Genomic DNA, 25,865 nt, shown 5'->3' on the forward strand with positions numbered 1-25,865 from the left:
CTCTCTCTGGACCACATCTTCTTAATCCAGTCACCTGTTGAAGGGCATCTCACCTCCTTCCATGATTTAGCTATTGTGGAAAATGCTGCTATGAACATTGGGGTGCATATGGCCCTTCTCTTCACTATGTCTGTATCTTTGGGGTAAATACCCAGTAGTGCAATTGCTGGATCATAGGGTAGCTCAATTTTTAACTTTTTAAGGGACCTCCACACTGTTTTCCAGAGTGGTTGTACCAACTTGTGTTCCCACCAACAATGTAGGAGGGATCCCCTTTCTCCACATCCTCTCCAACATTTGTTGTTTCCTGCCTTGTCAATTTTTGCCATTCTAACTGGTGTAAGGTGGTATCTCAATGTGGTTTTGATTTGAATTTCCCTGATGGCTAATGATTCTGAACACTTTTTCATATGTCTGTTAGCCATTTATATGTCTTCATTGGAAAAGTGTCTGTTCATACCTTCAGCCCATTTTTTGATAAAGAAGTATTTAGAATTGGCAAGTTCCCCTTGCAGCTATGCTGAAATGGCTATCAGAGTTGGTCACCCCAAGGCAAAGGGTTGTAAATTTGCCCATTGATAACTCATGCCCATGTATGGAGGAAACAAAATCTCCCAACGAAAAACTAGACCCTTCTTTCCTTATTACTGTTGCTGTGCTGAGGGTAAAATAAGAATGATATTTAGACTCATAATATCTGACTATAAGTTCCTCTTCAGCTACATACTAGTTGAGTGACTTGGCCATTACATAAATAAATGCTTAAATGCTGTTTTGTATCAATGACTAATGGAGGTATAAGAAACATCAGTGTCTATTATTTAGGAACACAGTATGTGAGGTATTCCCAAGAGAGAATTTCCTGTCATAAAGATATATGATTAATTATTAAACTCAGGTACTAAAATGGCTCAGAGCTTAAGCATTAAAAACCTCAGAAGACAAGTAAGATGTCATCATATCATTAGGTAACTAAACTTTCTGAGCCTTTTTAACCACTGGTTTTTTTTGAAACTCATCTTTAAAAAAATGATTATGAAGTAAGTATACTAACACCAACATTCCATAATAAAACTTAATAGTAATTAGAAATTCATTCTAAACTGTATGCATATTAATCACTCCAACTATCCCCCATAGAGAAAAAGGGACTTCTAAATTGACAATGATATTTGAATCTCATTCAAAACCCAAATACTAACTCATAGGTATAATTACAAAACAAGCCTAACTCCTATCTTACCTCCTCACTTAGAGTCTTTACTGTCATATTTATCAAAATCTCATCTTTGAATTGTGTAACACTTTACTTTCTGTTTCAATCTATTCTTTATATATAAAGTATATATATAAAGATATACTGGATATATCAATATACTATACTATATATATCAGGATGAACTAGATAGAAACAGACTCGGTTTTCATGGAGCTTACTTTCTAGGATGTTAAAACTGCAGCGTAGTTTGGAACACATGGAAAATGTGTATTGAGTGCCTTTTATCCTTATGCCCACAGAAATAAATCAAACTCACCCTTCAAGACCTGGTTTAAATGCTACCTTCTCTATGAATCCTCTCCTGATATCTGGCCCAACAGGAAGTGATTTTTCCTTCTTTCAAAAACCATAGCAGTTCATTATTCATTCATCCATCTCCTCACTCAACATATATTTGATGAATGCTTACTCTGTGCGCAGAGTAACCACTCAAAAGAAAGATGCTCAGTGAATGAACCAATGAGTGCATGGATGTGAGCCAACAAAGTAATATTTATCATCCACTTGGTAAAGACCAGGATGGATGCCAAGTGCCCTACGTCCGCTTTTTTATTCCACAATCGTTCAAAGTGGTAGAGATTATTCAAAAGTCTGGGGTATAGCAGTAGACAAAACAAAGAAAGCTCCTTTGAACCTTATATTCCACTCAGGAAGTCAGACAAGTCGAATAAAAAAAATAGATACATAAAAGTTAGGTGTGATATCATAACTTAGTGTTTAGTGTCATGAGGAAAAGTAAAGTCTAAAACTGAGATAGGCAGGGATAGCGGTGTAATTTTAGACTGGGGATTGAATTTGAGTGGATTTAGGAATGAAGTGAAGGAGTGGGACAAAGGGCATACCTGGATACCTGGCAGAGCATTCCAGGCAGAGGGAAAAGCACCTGTAACACCCCTGAAGCCAGAACATGTGAATGTGATTGAAGAGGAGTGAATGGGAGAAAAAGAGAAAACGAAGTCAGAAAGCAAGCTAAGAAGCAAAGTTGTAGTATTTGGTAGGTCATGTGAAGGAGTTTGGTAGGAAATCAATAAGACGCAGCCTTAAAATTTTAAAGTATTTAAATTTCAAGAAGGCAGATGTAGTATAGTATAATATAGCAGGAAGAACGTTATACTTGCATCCAAACAAACAAACAAACAAGCTCTGAAGAGAAGTAAACATGTGGATTCCTTTCTCAGGCCAGGTGATTAAAATTCCCTGAGACTGTGTTCTGTTTTGTAAAATGAAGACAGTATTGCCTGAAGGCAGGGGTGAGAACAATACAGTCCTAAAATCTAAGAGTTAAGCCTTAAAACTGGCATAAGTTATATGCAACCCCTTTTATATGAAAAGTGCCTTAAGGAAGAAAAAGTATTCCCTATGCTGGAAATGGAAAGGAAAAGAATCTGGCTGTTACTATATTGATAAAAAATCACATATCTCAAGAAAGAATGAGTCCATCAGAAAATGAATCAGTCAGCAAGGAGCATGACAGAAAGGAAGGCATGAATTATCAGTATGCCTCCAGCACTGACTGGGGAACAAAGTGTCCTAGGAAGATAAAATGATGCAAACGTGCCCAATTCTCCTTATGGTCAGGACAGATCTATCAGACCATCAGAGTCTGATACTGTTAAACATAAGAGTTACCCAGCCAACTCTCCTTGCTCTGATTCCATGCTCACAAGCTACCTTCTGATAATCTAGCTTCCCAGGATGATTTTCTACAGGGAGAGAATGTTCTGGTGTGCGGGAGAGTTACATTTCTCTCCACAAATTACAGCATTGGCATTCTGTATTCTATACTTTATTCTCCTGTGGATTTAGTTGATGTGAATCAGCATGCCTAAGTCCAATAAAGCTCTAAGAAACTGACACTGTTTTCTGAATCTGTAAGACTGAGGGGTCAGACTCCGGGTTGTGATGAGCTCAGCAGGTGATGCCCCTCCAGGGGCTGTTGGTAACTAGCCAGCCACACACATTATTTTTTAACTTGTCCACTGCCTAATTCGAAAAGGTTGTGGGGTTTAGGTGAAATAATATACTTGAAAGGGTTTAAAAAGCTGTAAAGTTCTTTTGAGGAACACTGAAAATTGCCTAAGAGATGGTGAAAGAAACAAACTGTCCTATGGACCTTGCCCATCTGGTACTTGGGACCATCTGCAGAATAGAAAAACTTCCATGCTAGCAGTAATGGGTGTATCAACCCCAACAAGAACGTAAAACTCATGGGGACAGGTTCAGATCTGAGTACACCATCTTTCCCTGTCTGAGTAATTTTCTTCAGGGATAGATTCTGGATTTTCCTTTTAAAAATACGACATTCCAATACAAAAATCTAGAACCACCACTAACTCTTTTGTTACATATAGATACATACTATATATACATATAAATATATAGTACTTGTGATAACCAGTCAACAGCCCCAGGTACATAATTTCTAAGAACCTGTACAGAATTAAAATGCAGAGAGTTTTGTTCAAAAATCAAGGAAATAATTGCGGTAAAATGTATAAAAATATAAAAACCTTTTAACGGTATTAAAATACAAAGACCATTTCTTTCATGGTCTCTCTCCTCACTTGTCATGGTGTCTTTTACTTGTTGATGCCATTCCAAGTAAAGAAAAATTAATTTAAAAATTTTAGCCTGAATTTTATTGTCCATCTTCATATTGTGCAATGCCAGCTTTAAATGAAAACATAAGAGTACTCACCTTGCCCCGTGTGGGATTCCCTGCTCAGCAGGGAGCCTGTTTCTCCCTCTCCCTCTGCCCCTCCCCCCAACCTATGCTCCTGCTCTCTCTCCCTGTCTCTCAAATAAATAAATAAATAAAATCTTTAAGGAAAAAAAAAAGAGCACTCATCTTGTAGACACAATAACCAAAATTACATAGTTCATATTTCTTACAGGTCACTGTGCATTGTATTTCTTTCTTGCTAGGACACAGGCAACACTGCATGAAAAATAATTCAGCTGTTTTTATACCACATCGTGATACGTGCACATTTTGCCAACACTCTGTACCATCAGCTTACCAGTGAATAAGGATAGACTGACAGGAAAAACGACTATGAGTTATTTCCCTTTCCTTCTATGTCATTTTTAGCATAAGTGGTTGGCTAATACAAGGAAGGAACATGAGTAAGAAAGAATATAATAGGGGTTGGGTCATTGTGTTTCTTCGAATGCCATTGCCTTCTTTCTGCCTTTGAAGAGAGTTTTGATTTTAGCAGAATTTGTGGTCTCTTGGGGCTGTCAGCACTCACACTTATCCAGGCATACATGTAAGACATTGCCTTGTACTAGCTTTGAGCCTCGCTGAACTCCCTCCAACCCCCACATTTGGGTCCACCAGAATTCTATGCTCACAAGCATTGCAAATGTTATGTGTGGAGGCCACAGCAGTCGTGCATATTATGCATATCCCATCTACTCAGATGCATGCTTAAAACTGTTAGGAATAATAAGAAATTAAGAATTTTAAGACAGCAAAAGTACAACATTACACCAAGCACGGGATTGCTCTGAGCATGGCAGCATATGCATCTGCACAGGTCCTGCAACCATGAAGCCAGCCCTGCCATGCACTACTTTAAGAACAAATAATTAAACTGTCATAACAACTATGAGGTTGACACTGTAATTATCTTTCATTTCAGAATGAGGAAACAAGCACAGAGAGGTTAAGTAGCTCATTCAAGTGGTAATAAGAGCGAATTAGTGGCAGAAATGGGATTTCAACCCAGGCTTTCTAGTTCAGCAGCACATAGTGTTTCTCCTCCTAAATGCACTGATTTTAAATTCAACCCCAAGCTTCTTTGGTTCTTCCTTGCTTCTTTCCCTTCTAAAAACCTAAAAGACAATTAAATTCACCATAAAGAAACCCACAGATATTGTGGGCATTTAATGTAATTTTCTACTCTTGACATTAGCAGGTATAATGAATAATAATAGTTATCAGTGAGTGCTTCCTATGGCCTCACAATTTGATGAGAGAGTTGCAGTTATTACCTGTGCTTACAGATGTGGACATAGAAGTTTAGAGAAATTAAATAACCTTTGTCAGACTAATTAGGTAATCAGTGGAAGAGTCAGGATTTGGCCTCAGACAATGTGACGTTAACATGCATGGTCTTATAGACTTTGTCACAGTGCTGTGATTTTCCCAATGTCCATTTTAATGGTGCCAAGAGTGATTGACTGGCACCAGGTCGATATAGATAGAGTTTATTTCTGCCAGATTTCTGTTCAATCTCACAGGCTCAAAATGAGAGGCATAATTCAATTGCAAGAATAAAGTGTTTCACATTCAAATGTGTACCCCAGTGCAAATTTGTTAAACAGTTTCTTCCTCTAAAGAAAGTTCAAATAGATGAAGCCTAGAATGAAATGCCAGAAATACAAAGGAGCCTCCAAAGTTTAGGATGCTGCCCTTGGAGAAACTGTTACCCTTAGTGGATAACCTCTGAGCAAATATAGATAGTAATTGGATGGTTTCTCCTAATTGAATCCAATAGCGAGAGGAAGCTCAAGTTCTGGTCTTGCTTCTGAGGTCCATTAGTGCTACATGATTCTTTGGACAACCTTGAGATCAAAAGAGATGGGCATAAAACTGGAAAGCTCCCAGATCAGTCTCAAAAAGAGTTTTCTAGTCAGAAGCTGTTTTCAGAATAGCATAATTGTTACAGTAGATCACATAATTAAATAACAAAAGCATAATCAGAATAGCCATCTCCAAAAATCTTACTAAATTAGGTGACATAAAAAAGAAAAGAAAGCCTAAAGAAGTAATTTTGGCTTAGGACATAAAATTAACTGGGGAGCTAAGGGACTGTTAAAGTCCAGAGCCATGTGTAATGATGGAAGACTTTTAAATTCCTGGCAAATTTTCAAGGCACATAAAGGACAAATTAGGACTGTTCTTTCTAACAGATTTTTAATTATGAGAGCATTTTATTCAAAGTAGCTGAATTCTTTTACCTTCCATTGTCTCTTCTGCAATTAATTGAAGATCCATCACAGAACACTTGGTTCTTCTACTGCTGTTCACCTAAGGAAATCAACATATCAGAGGCACTTTTAAAATAACTTAAGACCTAAACTTATTTTAAAAAGCAAGAAATAAAGGGACAGATTCACACTTTCTCGTGGGGGGGGGGTGAGCGTTTGTTCCATTCCCTATTCTTTTATTGGACCACACAGCTCCTGTATTTTCTGTTTTTTAAACAGAAGTTGTCTTAACTTGAGTTCTTCCAGAAAGCAGAGCCAGAGACAAAGGATTACATGTAATAATTCAGTGGGAAATTTGATGGAGTTGTCAGGAATGAGGGATAGGGGAAATGAAACAGTAATAAGGGAGAGGACTATGAGAAAGCATTATGGAGTTGGCCACTGCTACCATGGGAAAAAATGGTGCTCTGATTGAAAGAATCAAATGAGAAGTCATATGAAATATATCTTTGCTCATGCATCTGCCTGAGACAAAGAAAGAGAGGCATTTATCCATCGGCGCTTATTCATCCTCCCAACACCACACACACACACACACGCACACGCACACGCACACGCACACGCACACTCACATACTTCAGGATTCCACATATGTGGGTACTAAAGGGGTTCCTGTGAATATCACACATCCTTGTGAAACAGAAGCTGTAGGTCAGTCAGTCAAAGGCATGCACTGGGCAAACCTGAGATGCGTGCTATCAGGGGCTCCTGCACCCAGCTGGAGGATGCCAACACGGAACAAGTCACTACGGTTGCAGCTGGACTAAGACATAAGGCGGAGAGGAGGTGAGTGTCTCCTAAGAGAGGAGCCCCATAGAGTCAACATGTTCACCCTGAACCCATTTCCACTTGAGCTCTGAGCACCTGTTTTACATTTTGGTGGCACAGATAGATTTTACTACTCTTTTCTTAAAGTAATAATAATGATGTTTCAAAGGATTCACAAACATCTTGAAGTGGATTTAAACTGTCTCCATTTCAAAATCCCACGTTATCTTGAAATTCTCTCTGTGTCTAATGAAGAGAGAACCCCTACAAGTATCTACATTAGCCCTCAATGTTTGCTGCCCAAGGTTAGGGTTATCTCCTGGGTCCTCAGCCTTGTTTATCAGTGCCCTGCAAATGCTGATTCTATACATTTCTCAAGAAGAAATAGGATATGATTCACCTTCTTTTAAATAATTCAGTGGAAAATGCACCCAAACTGTAAATCCCCTGGAGTTCATTTTCATCTTCATTTTAAGAGTTCCCAACACAGTGAATTCTTGGTATTAGAAAAGTTTGGAGGAAAAGAAAGTTAGTGTCTGGAAGAAATCTATCCACTTAGGACCAGCCCAAGGTTTGGCTGAAATCCTGTTTAAAACTTTTTATATACATTGTCATATAATCCTGACTTTACATACATGAATAAATATGATCATATGCATTCCTTTTAATTCATTTTTAATTCGTACTTTACTTTTTTGCTTCCCTCCCAGTTCGCCACCCCACCCACGTAATTTCTCTCCTGCCTCCTCCCCACTAGGCAACCCAAAAAATCAACAATCTAAAATTCATCCTTTCATAGTTTTTCTCCAAGCTCATATAGTCACCTATATATAACATATCCATGTACAAATAAATATTCACACGTATCCATACACAGGCGTTAGGCGTTAGCAATATTACAAAAATGAAATGATACACAGTATTTTAGCTGTTGCTTTTTCCATGTAATTTCACAGAAATCTTTTACAGTCCCTGGCATAGTTCTCATTCATTGCTCTTAGTGGTTTGAAAGCACAAAAACTTACTTATGGATTTTTCTCCTACTCTGAAAAATGTTGATATAAACACCCTTGTAGCTAATCCTTGTGGAACTAAAGTTTTCTTTATATAGAATAGATTATCAGGAAAGAGATTACTAGGTATACATGGTTATACATGCTTTTCTATAGATGTTGGGGGACTGTTTTCACATTTCTTTCAGCATTTTATCAGCATGCCACTTTTCCCATCCCAGTGTGGCAACAGATTTTGTTCATTTTAACATTTGTCAATCTAAAGAGTAAAAAGTGAAATCTATTACTTTATTTTTTCCTGACTACTAATGTGTTTGTGCATTTTTTTCATGTATTATTGACCATGCAGATTTTCACTGCTGTATTTTCTTCATGATGACTGCTACTTTTCTATCATTTATATCCTTTCTATCCTTTATATCATTTATATCCTTTTTTTATATCCATTTATATCCTATTAATTTTTGAGTCTTTTATATAGCACAGACGTTAGCTTTTTCCTCTATTTTACAAGTTGGCTTATTTTTGGTTTACTTCTTTATGGTATCTCTGTCATAATACATTTTGTAATTATATGTACTCTATTGGTTTTCACTTTTCTTGTATGGTTCTGAGTATTAGAATTAGAACCCTTTGTCTCTAGTATTCACAGTCTTCTAAATTTTTCTCATAAAATTTTTATTCTATTTTTTACATTTAAATATCTAAGCCAATTGGAGATTTTTTTATATGAAGTCAGAAAGAGGCCCATTTTTAAATTTTTCTTGGTGGACAGCTAGCTGTGCTCTATTAAATAATACATTGCTTTTATTTACTAAATAATGCAGGTATTTAGTAATCCATTATTTTCCTCTATATTGAACTCTTGCCATTGTCATATATTAAATGCTCATATATATCAGGATCTACTTCTGGATTCTCTCAACCTTCCCTGTTTTCCACTTTATCTATTCTTATGGTTATACCATAATGATTTATGAGCAGAAGCTTTCTGTTTAGTAATATATTCTGAATCTCTAAGGCAAGTCACTTCTCACTATCCCTCTCTTGGGTATTCTTGAAGATTTACTCTCATACACAAACTTAAAGATCATTTTATTAAACAAAAAATTACTGAGATGCCAACTGCATATGTATTAAATATACATTAAGTTTGGGAGAATTTATATTTTTATACTATTTAATCTTATAAGGCAAGACCAAGTCTTGTTTAATATCCTTAGATTTTATAATGACCTTCACACAGGTCTTATGCCATTCTTATCAAATTTACTACTAAACAATGCGTTGATATTTTGGTATTAGGAGTAGACTACTTACCCCATTTCCTTTTTGAGGTACTAAGCTCAATTGCTCTATTTTAGACTTAGCTTTGCTAGGCACCATGTTTCCCAAAACTGCCTTCTTTGTATAGTTACAGGTTGGAGTTGGCCACAAATGATGTTGCGTGAAAATTTGGAGGCAGAAATGAAGCAGTCTACATAGAGACACAAGCAGTTTCCAGTTTGCATTTGCTTTTCCCCAGCTCTCCCTCCTGGCCACTGCTCCTACTGACAGACAGTGACCAGCCTCCACTGCAAGCTTACAAAGGCAGTGTCCATGAAGAGCCAGCAATCATCCACTAGCATCTCCACAATCTTCTACGAACTTCTACACCAGCCTCCTTCCCAGTTCCAACAAAAGTGACCAGACATATCTATCCTCTAGGTATGCAAGCGAGTGACTACCTGCACCAGTGCTAATTAGTTATTTTTCTCTGCTCTTTTGACTCCCCCTTTGGGACCTTTACTTTCCAAGCTTTTCCCACACTGAATTAATGTTTAGTTTCCATAATAAATTTCCCCTCCTGTAATACTCTTAGTAGTTCCATTTTCCTGAATGAATCACAACTAACACCACAGGGAAAGTATTCTTTTGTATGTTTATATTACACCCAACCACTTTACTAAATTATCTTATCAATTATCTTGAATTTTGGAAAAATATCTTCTGTTTTCTAGTATACAACATTATTATCAAGAAAAAGAGATAGTTTTATTTTTCCATGTTTATACCAGTCTTCTCTTCCTTTATTTTTTCTTTTTCTTTTCTTTGTTAGAACCTCTAGGTCAATGTCAAATAAGATGAGGAAACCAAAACCTATGGGTTGGTGGTACAGTAGCATACAGGCTGCCAGTCCCGATACCATCTTAGAAGGAAGCTTCTCTGCTCCTTAGTCTCCCCATGTGCCCTCTACTTCAGCCTATCAGTGCAGTTCCTTGATTTCTTGAGCTAGACAGTCTCACACAATCACAAAAGGCTGATGCTTACACCCTCCTTTCCTTGAAACTACCCTCCTACCAGGACTAGCTTCATCGGTGTGTGATCTGTATGATTACATAGAGTCCTGAACTTAGAAAGTCCTCATCCTCCCTAAAAAAAAAAGAAAACAAAAAGAAAAGCCTAATGCTTGGTTTAATGGTCTGCTAAAATTCCTAACAATATTTGAACAAGAGTTCCTGCACTTCTGTTTTACACTGAGCCCTCAAATTATGTAGCCAGTCTGGCACCCACATATCATTCAGCTGAGTTCTTAGGGACCTCTGAGTTCTAACCATTGTCCCTGAGCTATCAAGTATTAGTATTTAGCCTCTGTCCTGATCCCCACCAGCTCTCACTAGCTAGATTCCCCCAGCCCCCAATGCATCACCTGCACCCAAGAGTATGTTGTCCCAGCAGCCACGTGACCCATAAGAGACAGATGTCCTGCACTGAAAGGAGAGGAGTGAAATAAACATGGGCAGGATGCTATTTTCCTAGAATTACTTGCTGAATTTTTAATGTGTTGACCTTAGGGTTCAAAATGAGTATAACTGTACATTTGTATCCAAAAAAAGGAACTAAATATTTCTAATAAAAGTGAGGGCAAAATCCATTGACATTATGAAGGAAGAAAATAGGTTCAGTGGAAGTGAATGAGTAGAGAAAAGATCAGGATAGAACCAAAGAATGAAAGGGTTAACAGTGGATAAGACTGAGAAAATTGATATTTTTCCTGGTTGTACAGTCTATCAAAAAGTACTAAAGGGTGATAGAAAAGATCAATAATAAGACCCCCACAGTTATTGAAAATCTTCTTTCTTTGTTACTTACCTGTCCTTAGTCAAACACGTATGCTTAATAAATTTTAAACGTTCTTTAAAAATAAAGTATTTTTAGGTTTTTTTTTTAGCTCCTCATTCTGAAACTTCAAGAATCTTTGTAGAGCAGTATAGATGCAGAAGATATACAATACTGAATTTAGTGTTATTGAACACCAGGATGTGTCCTGGAAGTTGTATATATAACGTAGATACTACGACATCAACAAATATTTTGAGGATTTACAACTTGCCAGGCAATGTGTGATTTTTAACCCTAAAAAGAATTCTATAAATTGAGCACTGTTTTTCTTTTTATAAAAATAAGGAAGGAAATCAAACCTCAAAGAAATTTAATGACTAGTGTAGGGTCACATAGGAACCAGAATCTAAATCCAGAAAATGCCTAATAATAATTTCTCTTATAAAGATGTACTACTTACACAAAGCTCCTTTGATCTATCTGGTAACAATCTAGTCCTTTCCCCTTTTACTCAATAACTCAGATTATCAAAAAATCTTAGAAATCCAGATACAGGGATCCGTTGCCATTGATTCCTGATCTGGAGAAATGTACCATTTTCCTAACTATACAGATGAGGACAATTCACTAGTGTGTGTTTGTGTGTTTGTAGATTAGTATGTGTGTATAAGGGTAGTAGTCTAGTGGGTGGTGGTGGGGGGTAGTTCTTTAAGAGTTAAGGACCAGGTCATATATGATCCTTAACTACGTTGTACCACTACCAAAATAAAGATATTTCTGTTAATGGGTAAAGACTGCTGTTTACCAAGGAGCCCTATCTACCAGTCAGCACAGCTGATAGATCTGGGATAAATCAGAGCCTGTAAATTAGTAGTCTCCATTACAGGACACCCACACTCTTTTGAGAATCCCTCCAGGAAGGCCTGTTCTCAGAAAAAATGCATGATTTTCTCTAGACAAAAGAATTCTTATTTCCTTGGAAACCATATCTCTGGTCTCTAGTCTCACCAACTCTTATCACTTTATGCTTCACAGCATGTTGCCTTCTGCTCCTAAATGACACAAGATTTTCATGAATAAAGTAGCATATGGGCTTCCCATCTTTCTTATTCCATCTACATAATCATCATACGATTCTGATTCAATACTTTGTAATCAGCCTTTTGCATCTTATTTTTAAGTGGTCACAGACCATAATTATAACCAAAATTCTTTCAGTCAATTAACAATTCCCTCTAACAGGGAAATTTAATCCCAAGAGTGGGATAGGATAGGAGGAAGCGTCACATTTGGGTGTACTAGGAAATCAGAAATAGATCTGGAGTTTTGTTTTTTAAGCTAAGAATCTCCTTAGCTACAAAAGTGAGAAGGAAAAGCTAGAAAAAGAGGAGAAAGAAGAGAAGGAGATGGAGGGGAAGGAGAGAAGGAAAAGGAAGGGAAATGAGAGTAGTAAGGTATAACAGGGAGGTCTTAATCAGAAAAATAGAAACCATTTTAAGTACTCATATCAGAGGGGATTTAATTCAGGGACCTGGTTACACGGGTAATGGAGGAGCTGACAAATCAAGGTAACCCCAAGATTAGCAACAGCAAAAAACCACTCTGCCATACAGCTGGAGAGATAAAGGGAGAGAGTGGTTCAGATGGTTCTGTCCAGGGACACCTGACAGAAACTAAAATACGACAGACCTATCAGTAGGGAGCTGGAGTCATGGAGGGTCCCAGACTGGTCAGAGAAACAAAATAGGAAGAGGACTTCTTCCCTCCAGATATTCAATGTTGCCACCAAAACTTATTTTGGGTGAAGAGAGTTGGAAGACAGTTAACATAGAGCCTGGGATATGTAGCCTTAGAGGTGTCAGCTTCTCTGTGGTAACAGAGAAGTGCATGAGGAGAGCAAACATTGCTTCTGAGGAATATACCTGACTGGCTCAGTCACAGTAGGTAAAATCAGAATCCCTGTCAGATCTGAGCCAACCACATTATCCTTATGGTTGAGATGATTGACAGCATGATTGACAGCAATGGTCCATAAAGGAAACTGGAAGAACAGTGGCAAAGGAACAACTGAGGAGAAAATTCTACTTGTAAATGTACACACACAAAATAGAGAAGGGAAAAGATTCAGTAGTGTCCACTGAGGGGAGTTATAAGGTAAAAACTCATTGTTTGGGAAGAATTAGCTGCATTTTGAGTTATCTGAATTGTCCTGGGGATAAGAAAAGGCTGAGTTCCCCACAGAGGATGAGAAATAAAGGTGTTTTCTGTTTTGCTTCATTTACTCTTAAATTCTCAGTGGCTCCATGATCATGAATATGCCCCATGATGTCAAGTCTGAAAGAGCAATGAGTAAAAGGATCTGACCAGTCATGACCCCTAATGACACAACTAAAGTCTCCCTACATGTTAACCTATAACTGGTTTACCCTTAGAGCCTTTTATAGTACCAACTACCCAGGTTCTTAAGCTTCCTGTCAGTATTTAAATCAGCATCACCTGAGATACTTGTGCTCTTTTTTTTTTTTGTTTGGTTTGTAATAAGAATCTCTGATGGTGAGACATTAAATTCTTCATTTTTAACACACCTCAACCAATGCCCATTTATACTTCAATTTCAGAATGACTATATTCGGGACTCTCTGGAAGTCCCTTTGGGGCCACTGTAGAAAGAAACAAGAATAACACAATAATAGTAAAAAGTTCTAAATATCTACCCTTTTCCTATGGTAGTTTACATGTTGGTCTTCCCACTAAGAGGTCATTTGGATAATTTATTGTATGACAGAAAGGGAAGGGAAGAAAAGAGAAGGGAGCAGAAAGCAAGGGAAGGGAAGGGAAGGATGAAGGGAAGTGAGGGGGAAGGGAAGGGGGGAAGGGAGAGGGAAGGGAAGGGGAAGAAGGGAAGAGAAGGGAAGAGAAAATGTATATATGTAAGTGATATGTATATATGAAAGGATATGAAAAATCATGGCTCTATAGAAAATTCTCCTTCAATACGGGCTCATTTCAATGACTCTACACTCTTGTTACCTGCCTGAGGTCCCCTTCTAGGTTGGACTCCATGCTTCATTCCCTGAAGACTCCTAATCCATCCTAGCAAGTTGCTAGGTATCTTCAGCAAACTCATTATTTTGTAGTTTTTAGAAGACATATTTCCCTACTTCTGTGTTCTGGCACTTTCCACGATTCCTCAAAGACTGCTGACAGTGACTACATCTTTCACTCTATTCACATCAGAGAGCCCCTGCACTGGGCCAGGCACTGTCTAGACACTAGAGATTCAAAACTAAATTAGTCAGGAATGTGACGTTTTGCTTAATCCCTGTGATAACTTATACACACTTGAAAAGTTGAGCATATTTCTTCCTTTGACTTTGGCCTGTATTTCCTCAAAGCCATTATGCCAAGTATCTCTGGGAAAGAAATCAAAGAAGAGAAGTTGAAATTGAATAACTGACCTTTCTCATAGTCATTCGTAAACATTATATCACTTCTCTACATAGTAGGACTAGACTGTTGTCATTAATCTTCTTATTGCAAAAATACCTTTAAAAATTTTGTACTGCTTTTTATATTATTTTGTATTTTAAGCTTCTGAAAACAGTTCTTATGTTCTTTGGTCCTAGCTTTGTTATATGCCATTTATTCCATCTTCTGCACATGGCCTGTGAATAAATGTGTGCATTCAGGTGCTAATAAATGTTGATTTGTATCAAATTATCATATGCTGGTATTGGCAATTCCATAATAAAAAGATAGAAACATTTCCCAACTTTCTACAATAAAAATATAATGATGTTATCAAATATATATAACTTTTCTATATTTTCAGCTAAAAAGAAATCAGAAAATAGTGAGGTTCTTAAAAAGATTTTTCTAATCCTCCAAGGAGAGAGAAAAGTCTTAGGCTTTAAAAAAAAATAGAGGCTTCCATTTGCAGAAGTGATCCATGTAAGAACATAAATGGAAAAAAACGAAGGGAATTGGAACAGAATTAAAGAAAAGCAAAAAACAAAGGAAAGGAATCCATATAGTTTGTGTTATGAATAAGAAAGAAAAAAGAGGAGATCAGTAGTGGGTTTAAGAGAAAAAGATTAGAGAATATGCTATCTCCTAATTAAAAAGAAAGAATTAAATAATACACATATTTTTAGACCTGTCACAAGAGGAAAGAAAGTTATCCTTTTTCAAAAGGATAAGGATGTGAGCTAATGCCAGGATGCCAATCTAAGAATAAAGAGAGAACTGTGGTATGGCGTCAGAAGGCCTGGGTTTGATCCAAACTTCGCCACTTAGCTATATGGCCTTGGGCCCATTGTCTAACCTTTCCTGAGTCAAAAATCTCATCTTCTGCCTTTGTACAGTGGAAATTATACCTGCCTTACGGTGTGTGGTGAGGATTAAAAAAGGGTTATATGTATAAGCTGCTTTGTAAACTTTATACACCTTCCTCGATATGCAGAACCACAACTCATAAAAACAATTATTTTAAAATCAGAACTTGCAGCACCAAAAGTTAGCATATTGTTCATGAAGTGTAATTCATGACGCATGATTCAGCCAACATTAATTAAGCACATACTATATATCCGTGAATGTGCTAAGTGCTGGGTGTATAAAGATGAGCCATATGTAGCTATACATTATGATGCATACAAATTTTGAGAAAAGAACAAAGCACAAAGTGTGAGCAGGCTAGTTTTAGGGGAAAAGTGGTATTCAAAGCTGGGTTGTTGAAGCCCCTCTAAATGGATTTTGATTATTGCTATCAATGGAGTTTGTAAAAAGCTATTTTTAAAATAACTCATAAGTGAAAAATTGCTGACAGTGGTAAAAATTGCTAATAGTGTGAATATTTTTAAATTTAGATATGGAGTTTAAACCATTGACATTTCTAAACATGAATTAGCTTTGTTTATTTGCTTGTTTTAAAGATGCCCCAAAGCCTGTTCAGAATTACACAGAACATATGCATATACAGAAATGGCTGGTCATATAGTGGACCACTTAATGAACTTAAAAGAAACTATGCATTGAGGGAAAGCAGGTATATATTATTCTTAAACAGCATTTTTTTTTAAAGCAAACCATGGTATTTTCTTTAAAATCAGATAGACACTGAAAGAAAGACAAACATTATTTAAACATGAGAAATGTAAGATTCCATCATGCCAATAATGAGAAAGTTTGAGTGAAATTAAGTTGACAAAGGGAACGAATCAAAATTGTTCATTTATCCCCTTAAGGCATATAATCCATAGAAAACACATAAATGTAGGAGCTGCCTCAGATTAAGACAGAAAAAGATTAGGGATGGGCAAGCCAAGCTCAGACATAGTTTACACAATCTATATCACACAGATCTTAACAGAAAAGAAACCCTAAATACCTCGAGAGAACCTCAAATAAGCTAAAATCTGAACCAACCAACTAGAGTCAAAACAACAAAACAGACAGGAAGGACAGAATTGTATTTACAATATTAAGATAGAAGGTGAACCAGTGAGAATTGTTACTACACACTTTATAGAGGAAATAGTTGCTCCTGAAAAAAAGAATTAAAAGAAGTAATAAAAGAAGTAAACTTGTGTGACACCTGGGTGGCTCAGTGGGCTAAGTGTCTGCCTTTGGCTCAGGTCATGATCTTAGGATCCTAGGATCAGCCCTGCATTGGGCTCGCTGCTCAGCAGGGTGTCTGTTTTCCCCTGCCCCCTTCCTCTGCTCATGCTTTATCTCTCAAATAAATAATAAAATCTTAAAAAAAGAGAGAGAGAAGTAAACTTGCATTAATTTTGAAGTTACCCTTCCTAGAATACTATTTTTTTAACCTACTAGTGTCAATCTCCCATCCGGTAATAGCATGTTGATTTTCCTCAGGTCATCTTCTTTTCCAACTCTGATCCCATAATTGTTTGGACTCCTTCATTCACAGATACTTTCTTAAGTCAGGTTCTTTCAGAAGCCCATCCTGAGACTCGGATTTGAATGCAAATGATTCATTACAGCAGTGCCTTTCACATAAATCAGCAAGAAAGTGAGTGAAGCAATAGAAAAGGGGAGTAAGTCAGACAAGGGTATGATTTCAGGTAGAGTTCCACCATCAATCCGATGCCAGAGAGAAATCTGGAGCATAAACAGTAAATTATAGTTTGTATTGCCTCTTGGCAAAAGAGCTGAGCTTTTATATGCCATATCAATCTAATCAGTGGCTATGGATTACATTGGGACTCTCCGACATCTGGCCTCCCCATGACATGTCTCTCTCTATGGCCGGATAGACCAGAGAAATCCTCTGAAGATTGCAGCTCCAAGGCAATAGCAGCAAAGATGCAGAGATGAAGGATGAGTTCAAAGGACCTGTAAAGTAAATCTGAAGGGATCTTTTCAGGGCACTAGAAGTCTCCACTATAGGTGGACATATGAAGTAAATCTGACCAATAGCATATTCCTTGCCCCTGGACAAAATGAATCCTTTTATAAAAGAATGTGGCCAAAGGCTATCTAATCAGACCCTTGAAAAGCACCTAAAGAATACAGAGAGGTTAAATGTAAGTCTGGAGCTTCTGGCAGTCATCTTTCCACCATAAAGAGAACACCTTTCTGGAATAGAGTAAGTTGAGAGAGAATCAAAATAAAGAGATGATGAATGCAAGGCTGTGTGTGGTGACATTATTTGAACCACTATATCACTTGGTTTGGCATCTAAACTGGAGTTTTTAGAACACTGTTAATAAATTCCGTTTTTATGCTTCAGCTGGTAACAGTTGGGTTTCTCTTACTTGCAATAAAAAGCCATATTTTAATAATTACTAACAAGGTAATACTGTTGAATCATTTTCTGAAGCCTAAATCTATATACACTTACTCTATGAAATCTATTTGTCTGACATAAAACATCTACATGTATATCTCTATTGAAGGAAGCTATTATCATGGTCTGGTGAAAAAAAAAGTAGAAATTTAGAAGGTCGACCATGCTTCTTCACAGGTAGGATGACTAGCTATGATCAATACAGAACTGTCTTACAATTTAATACTTTTGTTTTACTCTAAGGAGGTTGAAGGAGAAAAATTAATGATGGCCAATCTTTCAATTCCACCTCTCCATACTGAAAAACAGATGGCCAGGGAGAGCTTCCTAAAAAACAGAGTGAAATTCACACTATAAGGAGAAAATCCTGAGCACCCAAAAGAACAAAGGAAAAAGAATGAAAAAAGAAAAAGGCAAGATAGTTGATATCTATGGGAGGGTCAATCTGGTAGGAGATTTGGCAGTCATACAAGGAGAAGTCCCCAATATATTTTTAAAGTTTTTAGTTACTGGTAAAAGCAAATGTAGGCACTTAAAATGTGACTATTTTATTCTAACTACTTTTTATCATAACCCTTGTGGTTTAAACGAGTTTCAATGTGAAATATAAATTTGAAAAATACAAAATTTCTGAAAAAGGAAAATATATCTATTTGTTGTGTAGTGGGTCCAACTGTGAATTCAAGCATGCCTTCGGTAATTGTATTTATATTTTGGAGTTGGCTTATTATTTTCATATAACCACATTTTGGAGACAAACAACAAAATTTTTAAGTATCTAGAGGAATCAATATTAGTATCTGCTGACTTGTCCTGAAAACATTTGTTGAATTAAATTTGCCAGTTTTCTGACAAACTTGAAAGGAGAAAGAGAATCAAGTGTTTCCCCAAAATCTTTCTTGAATTACTTCATAAAAATAAATTTATAGTTTCCTTAGCATAAAGCACCATTACAAACTATATATCTTCTGGGTGACAAATAAATCTATATAACTATATGAATCACTGCAAGAATGGGGAACATGGCTGAATACTATTTAATTATAAATACTACCAGAAAAATTAGATTTTAGTCCCAAGTAGGGCATCTTCTTATGTAAGACCAATGAGGTCTAGATCTTGCACCACAAAAAAAATGTCCACTACTTCTCTAATCCCTGGGTATACTTCAAGGATTAATCCAAATACAGTATTTCTCCAAATTCTAGAAGTTGAGTCCCTCTGAGCTCTCTAAAATGTATTTGACCTTCTAAGTCTCCAGGATATTTTATTCTTACAGCTTTTCCCTTTTGGGCTTTTCTCTTATAGGTTACCTTTCCCTTTGAGCCTACTTAAATCACTACACAAAAATTCCCAGCTTAATTTCCTTCATGGCATCTAGCCCACAATGCACTGGTGTTTTGTGTGCCAGACTAATATCTCAGTGTCCTAATATGAGAGGCCAATATCAAATTAGTAGCTTGGGTAGGGGGTATCTTTCCAATTCCATGAGAATATAAACCTATGGGATCAGAAACATTGCCTATTTTGTATACTACTATAACTCCAGCACTTAGACTGATGTCTAAAAAAGAATACTTGCTTATGCTTATTTGATGAATAAATTAATAACTAAATAAATATGTAAAATAACTCAACATCCCCCAAGGATCATCATTCACAGAAGCAGTATGATTATTCTTGCTCTTCTTCTCTTCTCTTTTTCAATAATTCACTCTTAAAGCCATTAGCTAGGGCAGGGCAAGGTAGCTGTCCATAGCAGTAGGGGCTGGGCTGGGGAAGTTGTGGTGGTACAAAAGAAGACATCAGATATCCTGAGCAGAGAGGAAGGTGGCTATACCCAAGTAGTGGATTGTTGTTAGATATAAGGTGTCAGAACTCAAACAAGGTGAGGCTAGTGCCGATGCAGGGGGTAAGCCCACAAAATGAGGAGAGTAGCAATAGATAGAGACACCCCAGAGAAGTAAAATTAACATTCCAACAGACAGGTGACCCAGCATGTGGTATCAGAGCTCAAGCAGAATGAGAAAGGCAATCTCCAGAGGTGAGGGCAGCCCAGTATGGGGATTCAGATTCAGAATAGGTGAGCTGAATATTTGTGAGAGGTGGGAGCCATTCTGGTGCAGGTTGCCAGAACCCAAGCAGGAAGAGAAGCAGCATGGTTGGAGACTCAGAGCCCATAGTAAAAAAGGAGTCCATGCCTGGTACAAGGTATTAGAGAACAAGCAGGGTGCCATACATGTGCAATACATGTCAGGGTGCATCTTGGCATGGAAACTCAAAGCCCAGGAATGATGAGGAGGATGTCCGTAGTGGAGAGTAATATGACCTGGGGTATGGACTACTGTGCCCAAAGTGGGTGTGGAAGGAAATGCATGAGGAAAGAGTCAGCAGAGATAGATGGGTTAGCATAAAGGTGAATAAATAAAATAATTAAATATATTAAAGGTAATGGATCTAAGTTTCTCACTGCCAGAAAAGGAAGTTACTAATGTGGAAAGGGGAAAATAAAATAAACCATGTCCTGTTAAACTGGAATTAGAAGTATCTGTATAAACTCATGGTTTTTAATATAGACAGAAAAAGAAGTATTGATGTCAGTGTGTTACATATTCCTCAGGCGTGTCCACCACAAGGGCCTGGGAGCATTGGCTCCCCAATAAAAGTGAACACATCTAGCATCCAAACCATGGCTTCTAAATACCACTGTCCACTAAAAGGAACTAAGGCTCCTTGAAAAAATAGATGATTTCAGGTTTAGGACAGGGTACATATATGCCTACAACATATTGTTGTGCCAGAAAGAAAGTATTTAAAGAAGTTAGGGACATGTCAAGAAGACAGAGAAACCATACCAAAGGGGTTCTGCCTAGTCAAATTAGGGACAAACAGGCATCAAAATAATGACAATAATGGGTAATAACACAATTGAATAAAATAAATGTTTTTTAAAATGTGTCCACGCAGATAAAAACAATAATAAATGACTACATTGAATGTTTAATGAGGAACAGGATAAACAGGTTTAAAGTGCCTCCCCACAATATAACTTATTATCTACAAAGGGGACAGGGTATATGGAAAAGCCTGACGGATACCTCCAGAATCAAGTGATCACATTACTTACTTGTGGCAACATTTTTCAAGATATGTTTCCTCAGACAAGGGATATAAAAGTAAAAATAAACTGTTGGGGTTATACCAAAATAAGAAGCCTCGTACAGCAAAGAAAACCATCAACAAAAGAAAAAGATAATCTCCTGAATGGGAGAAGATATTGACAAATGATATATTCAATAAAGGGTTTATATCCAAAATACACATAAAGAACTTACACAACTCAACACCAAAAAGAAAAAAAAAACTGATTAAACGGGCAGAGGACCTGAATAGACACTCTTCCAAAGAAGACATACAGATGGCCAACAGACATATGGAAAGATGCTTAGCATCACTTATTATCAGGGAAATGGAAATCAAAACCACAATGAGATATCACCTAACACTTGTCAGAACGGCTAAAATCAAAAAGGTAAGAAATAACAAGTATTGGCAAGAACATAGAGGAAAAGAAACCCCTGTGTACTGCTAGTGGAAATGTAAATTAGTGCTGTCACTGTGGAAAACAGTACGGAGGTCCCTCAAAAAATTAAAAATAGAAATACTGTATGATCCACTAATTCCACTATTGGATATTTACCCAAGAAAACACAACCACTATTTCAAAAAGATGTATGCGTCCCTATGATCACTGCAACATTATTTACAACAGCCCAATTGTCGAAGCAACCCAATTGCCTATCCATATATGAAAGGATAAAGAAAAAGTGGTATATATGTACAATGGAATATTACTCAACCATAAAAAATGAGATCTTACCATTTGCAACAACATGGACTGACCTAGAGGGTATTATGCTAAGTAAGTCAGGCAGAAAAAAACAAATACGCTATGATTTCACTTATATGTGGAATCTAAAAAAACAAAACAAACAAACAAAAACAGATCCATAAATACAGAGAACAAAATGATAGTTGTCAGAGGGAGGGGGGAAGGGCAAAATGGATGAAGGGGAGTGGGAGGTATAGGTTTCAAGTTACAGAATGAAAAAGTCATAGGAATAAAATGTACAGCATAGGAAATATAGTCATTGGTATTATAATAGCATTTTACAGTGACAGATGGTGGCTACATTGGTGGTGTGCATAGCATAATGCATGGATTTGCTGAACCAGTATGTTGTACTCCTGAAACTAATGTAACATTGTGTGTCAACTACACTTCAATAAATAAATAAATAAATAAATAAGTTTAAAACTTAACATTACTAGTTTTGAGCAAATCAAATTGTGTACCATTTAATAGGATGTTGTAAGAAAAACCGATAGGTTTCCATGGTATTCTTACCAAAGATGTATAACCTGAATCTAGTCCTAATGCAAAACCTAAACTGGAAAGCATTCTACTAAAAACACTGCTTATCTTCAAAAGTATCAAGGTCATTAAAGTCAAAGAAAGTCTGTTTTAGATGTCAGGAGCGTAAAAAGACATGGCAATCACACATAACCCATCATTCTGATCTAAAGGACATTATGGGAACAACTGATGAAATCTGAATGAGGTCTAAGGTTTAGATGATTTTGCAGTCATAATGGCTACATAACAAATCATCCACTAAATGCATCATACACTAAATGCACACTAATATACTCAGAAGTGACTGGGGAAAGAGTCATCAGCTCACTCTCGAGTGGTTCAGAAAAAAAAAAGATACTTATACCATATGCAAATCTTTTCTGTAAATTTGTGATGGTTCCAAAATAACAAATATATATCTTTAGAAAAGCAATGCAACTTTCTTTAAAAGTTTTATGGGGGGGGGGGCCTGGGTGGCTCTGTGGATTCAGAGTCCGATTCAGCTCAGGGAATGATCTTGGGGTCCTGCTCAGCTGGAAGCCTGCTTCTCCCTCTGCCCCTCCCCCCATTGTTCTCTCTCTATCTCTCTCTCTTCTCTCTCTCTCACCCTCTCTCTCTCCAATAAATAAAAACTTTAAGCTATAAATAAAAGTTTTATGAGGGACAATGAAGATATGCAAACTCACTCCATCCTGCCCCTTCCCTCTGTCCTCTGCCGGATCAGGCTGATGAACTCACAATAAAATACAGTTACGAGTCATCCAGAAACTCTTTTTCTGCCCTTCTACAGGATTTGCTGTCTGCAGCACACATCTTTATCTTATACTCTCTAGTGTTTATATACAATATAAGCAATATGCATATTTGCATTAACTAGCCAATGAATTAATCACTACCATCAGTATATGCATTGGAAAATCGAGTTCCTGCATTTGTAGTTGTATGAATACAAAACATAATCCACCAGGACAAAGTTATTTAAAGAAAATAAAAGTGAAATTGTGGAGTAAAGTCTTCAGAGAACCACAAAAAATTGCATTAGACACTTGAGTGCCTTTCTATTTAGGTGAATGTGGTGAAGCTAGTTTGCTGTTCAGGATCCCTTTTCCCTTTCCTCCTGGGCTCACAGGCAGTTTTCATTTCCCAGAGCACTTGCCAGACTGGATTCCTCAATGACCACATGGAGCAGAGCCCTCTCCACCCATCACTAGTGCATCTTTAAATGAGAAAAAATAAGTTTCTAGTTTTTAAGCCACTGAGACTTTTTTTTCCCCCTACCATAGCAGCTACTTCCATTATCCAAACCAGTGCATTTACTTACTCTCAGGTCTGGTGTGGAGACTACAGCTGATTAAGTCCCAGGGTTCCCTTAGAGTGAAACACTTATTAAGACACACTAGCCATTCTCTTGCTAAAATTAGCTGCCCCTTACAGGATGAAACTTATCTCCACTGTGCTAATGAAATCATTCATTTTTCTCCACCAAAGGGAGGGACTGAAGAGAAGGAGAAAAGAACAATCTGCCACAGTTTTGTCACTATCTATCCATCTGTTAATACCTGTGTACAAAATCCTATATACTAGGTGCAGAAGGTCGAATCTAGTGCAGAAAAAATTATACACGGAGAATAATTTTATCTCTTCAAATACTTCTAGTAAAGGATGGTGAACATAAAAGCAGAGGACCTAGAGTGTTGTGGCAGCAAACAGCAGAAGACTTAACCTGATCTAGGAAGGAGGAAAGGCTTCTCTGAGAATACCTCAGCACTGATCCTGCAATACCTCTGCATAGGTCCTTTCCTGGAATTCAGGTTCTTACAGCTCAAGCTTCCACCCTGCGTGGGATTCTCCCTGCAACCTGACAACAAGCCATTTTGTCCCTACTTTCTATTATTTTCCTTGGTTCAAACCACTTTCAGTTTTCCCATCTGTAAAATGGGGATAGAAATACCTATTCTACAGGTTAAAGATGTAGATATATGAGGAAGTGCCTAGCAGAGCAAATGACCCATACTAATCAAAAAATAAACTGCAATTTCACATGTTCAGGCCAGATTTCTTCACTGCGATGATCTAATCTAGCTACCAAACATACGTATTTTATTACTTATCCACTTTGGGAGTTTATGTTGATCTTTTGCCATATACTGAAAGAAAAATAAATCTTTGATATTAAATACGTGGTTTCCCTGAATCTTACCCTTCTGGTTTGGGTTTTTTTGTTTGTTTGGTTTTTGGTTTTTTTAGCTGAACTTGACTATGTCTTTGATTTCCCATATTAGTGACAAATCTAGGTATTCTGGTTCATTTTAAACTTTTGCCCACCTCCCTGTATATTAAGTCATGATGTCATCAACCCAGGAAGCCACAGTGAAATCACCATCATAATTCTCATCATAATATTAATATTAGAGCTATCTTTTATTAAATTTTTACTGTGTATCAGGCATATTCTGGGTACATAATGTTATTTTCTATCCTCATAAAACCCTGAAATAATTTGCAATATTTACACATTGAAGATGAGTATACAAAAGCTTATAGTAGTTGAGTAATTTGCACAGGGTCACATGACTAGTTGGTGTCAGAAGTGGAATTCAACTTGAGATCTGTTTGCCCCGAACATCTATATTTCCTGCTACTTATAAAATACCTTTCTGTATGAACTTTCAAAATGTTCTCTTGTAACTTTCCTCATTGTTACATTTTTTTAGTCACAGCCATGGTGGCATTCGATATACTCATTAAAAATATCAGTGGATCAGGGGCACCTGGGTGGCTCAGATGGTTAAGCATCTGCCTTCAGCTCGGGTCGTGATCCCAGCGTCTTGGGATCAAGTCCTGCATCAGGCTCCCTGCTAAGCAGGGAGCCTGACTCTCCCTCTCCCTCTACTGCTCCCTCTGCTTGTGCTCTCTTGCTCTGTCAAATAAATAAATAAAATCTTTAAAAAAAATTATCAGTGGATCATCAAATATATCTGTACATTAAAATGCCATGTGCCAGAAACTTGAAGTAGAGGCCAGGAAACACCAAATTAAGGTCTTTAATATAGAGACTGAATGAAAGTATACCATTTCGGAAATTGTAATGTGAATCATGTAATGAAAGAAGACTTGGATCACTGGAAAACAAGCTGAGTAGTAAAAAAATGTTGCCTGTTTTTACTCCAGCACTAACCAGGATAAAGGATACGTGCTTAATGTCTGTTTTCTGGTTGGTTTACCAGGTTATAGACCTAAAAAAGGAAAAGTACATTGTGCTATCATAATTGATCATACTATCCCCTAAAATTAGGTTGCCTCTCATTGTTTTTCTCCCTAGTCTTAATTTATCAGCAGCTGGATTCTCCTATTGGAAGACAGCATGCTGGTCAGTTGAATGAGGTAGCTTGGTCTGTTTAACAGGGATTGGATCTTCCAATCTGTTTGAGTGGGTACTTTATGAAAGGTACTCTAGAGAGAATTCTATCTCTAAACAAT

The sequence above is a fragment of the Ailuropoda melanoleuca genome, chromosome 4 (assembly GCF_002007445.2).
Source record: "Ailuropoda melanoleuca isolate Jingjing chromosome 4, ASM200744v2, whole genome shotgun sequence".
NCBI lineage: Eukaryota > Metazoa > Chordata > Mammalia > Carnivora > Ursidae > Ailuropoda > Ailuropoda melanoleuca.